Raw genomic sequence first — 5,463 nt, forward strand, 5'->3', positions numbered from 1 at the left:
ATGACTGAAGGCAGCCATGGAAGCAGAGGCCAGGTTAATTTGCTACGGGGGGGGGGGGGGGGGGGGGGTTGGACATCTGCAAGAATGCAAGACAGCTAAAGGAATATATACAATAAAGAAGTCAAGGATCATTTATACAAAGGCCTTTTAAATGCCTTAAGGTTTCATTTGTGATATGGTATATTTTACCACGACACCTTCAAATAGTGTCGATTGTATTACTAGACTCACAAGGCAAGCTCATATGTAGGTAAACGGGGCATTACCTTGACTTTATATTTGTTTGGAGCAATCATGATGCTGGCGGCTGGGATCTGTAAACGCTTAATTGGTGAATACAAACTAGGCCAGCCGTAGTAAATTGTAAAAAAGTAGAAATGTAGTTATTAAAATCCTCTACTGAAAGCTTCTTCCAATCACCCGAATGAGTTTACGTCGATGGAATAGCTCCGTAATGAAACAAGAAACGAGGCGTAACTGTGCCCCTTGCAGTCATGGTTACCGGCCCAGGCTCTGTGCTGTCTCCCCACAGAAGTTCTGATAAAACATGGAAGGACTGCATGGTTTCTTTTGTATGTAGGTTATTAATAGATAGAGTATTTCTAACCATCCTACTTTACCCAGCGTTTGAAGGTAGAGCATTTATTTGAGAAGCATTTTTCATATTTGTTGGAATTCTCTTTACGTCTCGACAGCAACCAATTAATTAAAAAGTCTGACAAAAAATGTGCAGGCCTGTAATAAGCCTGTCCAATCATTTAATTTTGCCTGAATTAAATGAATGGATGACTTACCTGTCTGTTAACATATCTACCCGGAACCTACGTGCACTCTGCGTGTGCACCCATGTCACATGCCCGGAATGATCTTCCACAAGGCTAAGCAGACGTTTTGTTGAATGTTCCTCCATGTCTTTTTCCTATTTGTGTGTATGAGGACTCTACTGCAAACGAAATCTAACTTTAGGTACAAAATAAAGTAATTTGAACTTGAACTTGGTGTTTTGGAGGAATGGCTTTGGAGTGAAGCCTGAAGAGAGGAGTCCGATTTTTTTGGTTGGATAAAAATCTAGCACACTGGTTGGTTTCCCAAAATTGCCTACCCGACCTTTAAGTAAAAATGGCACAATTGTGAATTTGTAAGTTTCCCAATCTGTTGTACCGCACTCACACACTAACCAGGACATAAAACTACTAAGAGCAGTGCAAAAAAAAGGACGTGGTTTGCATGTGAAAATAGCTTCATCAAAATAGACTTTCTAACTTTATAGGCCTGGGTTGGGCTGGATGTGAAATGATGTGTGGCTGAACTTTCTGGTTCCACCGGTGCGTTGCCGCACAGTTCTTGCAGGTGAATAAGTGAGACTTCATGTACTTCAAACTGCTTGGTGGCTGATTCTCACAGCATTTAATAAACAACCAGGTTATTCTATGGTTTACTCTCGTTGAAGTGAGACAGATCAAAGTCAGGGCTAATTAAGGCGGTGGCTTGCGATCGTCATGGTGTTATTGCACGCCACACAAGCTCTTTCTACTGAATCTTATAAATTGGAAAACCAAGCATTTCACTAACAAGTCGACCTTTGTACACTGGATTGATGGTGCCATTACTGATTATCAATCGTACCTCGAGGAGTCAATCTGATCAACAAGCCCACTCGACAACGTCACAGTTGTAGACAAAGGGGTATTGATGCAAAACAAGTCTAAAATGTACATTCCGCAATGCAATGAAAACACACTACTGAAGAACACCTGGGGAGCCGGGCTGTTTACACTGCCCTGGTCGGAATACTGAGCCATGATTTACTATTCCTGTTTGCCACTACTGTTTTGGGCTCACCTCCAGTTGGCATTCATTGTTCACTCTACGTCTGGGCCAAGTGTACAGCTAGCACTGCAGATGTGTTTGTGTGTGTGTGTGTGTGTGTGTGTGTGTGTGTGTGTGTGTGCTGAAGCACAGCTGAGTAACTGTACATGCATGTCAAGCAACATGCATGCACGCGTGTCTGCATGCGTGTGTGTGTGTGTGTGTGTGCGCACCTAAGTAACTGTACATGCGCGTGTGTGTGTGTGTGTGTACACAACGTGCACGTGACATGTGTGAGTGAGATGCTAAGTATCTGACATTTCAGAATGCTTCAGCGTCGTGTTCCCAGCATTTGTTTGCCACGGGTGTGTGGGTAAGGGGGGATGTTTTTCCCAAGAGCCCTGCTATGCGAGCGGGAGAGGCGGGGGGGAATGTGTCATCAGGTCTGTGTTTGCCCTCCCACTCGCTCCGGTGCGGATACACAGGAACGCCGGGAACACCTGCTCCCGCCGCCGCCTAGCATAACACCACCACCGGATGCACCCGCACCACCACCACCACCCCAACCCAGCACCATGCCCGATTGTTTATCTGTATTTGTGCAACGCGGAGGGGAATGTTGACGGGCGACGCTCACAAACATGACAACGGAGTGATGGGGGGGAGGGGGGCTGGCTCATATGGCCCGTTGGTCGCCTCAACGGATGAGGTACCAAGGATTTGGGACCCTGTGTGACGGTTATTCACGCTACCCGCTAGCGGGGAACTCTGGTTGGGCGTGGGACTCACGTCAAGGTCAGGTTGAGGTGTTGTGGTGGCTGGATCAGTGACCTTAGCCTGGGTCAGCAGGAGGCCAGCTGTGTGTGTTGTGTCTGTAAACGCCACAGGCGGCTTGGACACCTTGTGGCTTGGACTCTGTCTTGCATCAAATGAACACACGGGCAAGCACGCATGCACATATACATACACACACATGCACGCATGGACACATTCACATGCACACACACGCACGCACATGTGCATGCACGCACACATACACACAAAAATAAATGACCAATCACATGCATCCACCCGTCCTCTCACACAGACTGAGCAGTAACATTTTGTGAGCGTGCCACGGGCCCCGTATGGTGTAGGTCGGCCATGTTGTTAAAATGAAAGTTACAGATGTAACTACGGTTCTATGAATCCTGGATGACCGCCAGAGGCGGTGCTTCAAGCACTGGATATATCCACCTCGCGCATGCGCATTTCGAGTACCTAATACCAACATAGTCACCTGTGACCCCCACGTGACACCGGGAAGGCTATAACTTCCGGTGTCGGATCTGTTCCTAGAATCTTCTCACGAAAACACAAGGATTCTGTAGTGACTAGAAGCTCTGGCGGTCATCCAGGATTCATAGAACCGTAGTTACATCTGTAACTTTCGTTCTATTTCATCCTTACTGACCGCCAGAGGTGGTGCTTCAAGCACTGGATGACCATACCAACAAGGTCACAAAGAATCCAACACCCACCTCACTCATTGGAGGCAGCAGAGCTTGGACGTAGGACCACACCCATTGGATGGGGGGCGGGGACGTTGAGCCGGTAAAACCTTGTGAATGTGCCAGGCGTTGTCCACGATGCTGCAGCACAAATAGCCTCCAGGGGCACCCCTCTTAGTGCAGCCCATGAAGTTGCAACGCTTCTAGTGGAGTGGCACCTCACCCCAGATGGCGGGGGGCGGCCACTGGCCCCATAGGCGTGTGTAATGGCATCGACAACCCAGTGGGACAGTCACTGTTTGGAGAGAGCACAACCTCTGTTAGGGCCATCGTGACACACAAACAATTGCTCTGACTGTCGTATGCTAGCAGTAGCAGCAATGTAGGCCTTAAGTTCCCGTACCAGAGCATCTCAGATCTACCCTCCTCAGACGGGGAGTCAAAACGAGCAAGCTGGATAGGCTGGTTGAGATGGGTGCGTGAAAGCACCTTGGGCAGGAACGCCACATTCGGCCATAGAACTACACCCGAGCCATCGGGGTTCCAACGCAGGCATGTATCTGCCACGGATAGGGCCTGCAACTCCCCGACCCGCTTCGCGGAGGTAATGGCAAGCAGGAAAGCCACTTTCATAGACAGCCACTTTAACCCTACTTGGGTCAAGGGCTCAAACGGGGGTAATGACATGGCCTCCAGCACCAGGGGCAGATCCCATGCTGGGGCCCTCAGGGTCCTAGGGGGACACAGCCGCAGAGCCCCTCTAAGAAAGAGGGACACCAACCTGTGGCACCCCACTGTGGCTCCGTCAACCCTTTCATGCTGGGAAGAAATAGCAGCCACATAGACCCTCAGAGTGGAATGAGCACGACCACTATCGAGGAGGGACTGCAGGAACTCCAGAACGGTGGCCACGGAGCAACGTGCTGGGTCCACTGCCTTCCCCTTACACCAGTCAGAGAACAGCTTCCATCTATTCTCGTACTGTGCCCTGGTAGATGGCGTCCTGGCATTCAGGATAGTGTTCCTGACGGTCGCCGTGCAGGACCTCAGCAGTGGGTCGGGCCCTGCAGTGGCCAGAGCTGGAGGCGACGGGGGTCTGGGTGCCAAATTCGACCCCCCAGTTGTGACAGGAGGTCCTTCCTGTAGGGGAGGCGCCATGGAGAGCTGCAGCAGAGCCTGCGCAGCAGTGGAAACCAGAGTCTCCCCGGCCAAAAAGGGGCCACCAGAAGTAGCCTGTGACCCCGCAGAAGCACCCTCTGAAGTGTGGGAAGAATCAGGGGCAGGGGTGGAAAGGCATACAGAAGACTCTGTGGCCAGTCATGAGCCAAGGCGTCCTGTCCGAGGGGGCTGGTCACCTCCGTCCAGGAGAACCAGAGGGGGCAGTGAGCGGATTCCTCCGAGGCGAAGAGGTCCACTTCCGCCCTGCCAAAAAGACCCCAAATCGCCTCCACCACCTCCGGGTGAAGCCGCCATTCCCCCGGTGGGGGCTTCTGTCGTGACAGGAAGTCCGCGACCTGATTCCGGTCCCCTGGGATGAAGACTGCCCGCACGCTGGCCAGGCGGGGATATGCCCAGGTCAACAGGCTCCGAGATACCCGGAGTAGCCGTGTAGACCGAGTGCCCCCTTGGTGGTTTATTTGGGCAACAGTGGACTTGTTGTCTGATCGAACCAGCACGTGCTTGCCTTTCAGCTGGGGCAGAAAGTGGTTGAGTGCTAGTTGCACCGCACGGAACTCTAGCACGTTGATATGCTCTTTGTTCTGGGCCGGCCACTGCCCCTGGGCAGTCCTGCCCTGCCACACCGCTCCCCATCCTGAGAGGCAAGCGTCTGCTGTGACCAACTCCCGACGGGACGGGATGGCGCCCATGGGTACACCAGCCGACAGATATGGCCTCTTTCTCCATGGGGACAGAGAGAGGAGGCATCGCTGCGACACCCTGACCTTCCGGTGCCTGTGCCACTTGGGGTCCAGGTGGAGGCTGTTTAGCCACATCTGCAGTGGCCGCAGGGACAGCAAGCCGAGAGGCACCACAGCTGAGCTGTGTCCACCTTGGAGGACAGCCCGCCCCTCGCCTTCTTTTTTGGGGGGACACCCTTAGCCGCAGCTCCGTCCTGCCGGAGCCGAGAGCACAGATTTTGGGGGAGACCGGTTAAGGCAGAGGG

The sequence above is a fragment of the Micromesistius poutassou genome (genome assembly GCF_964030765.1).
Source record: "Micromesistius poutassou genome assembly, chromosome: 20".
NCBI classification, from domain to species: Eukaryota; Metazoa; Chordata; class Actinopteri; order Gadiformes; family Gadidae; genus Micromesistius; species Micromesistius poutassou.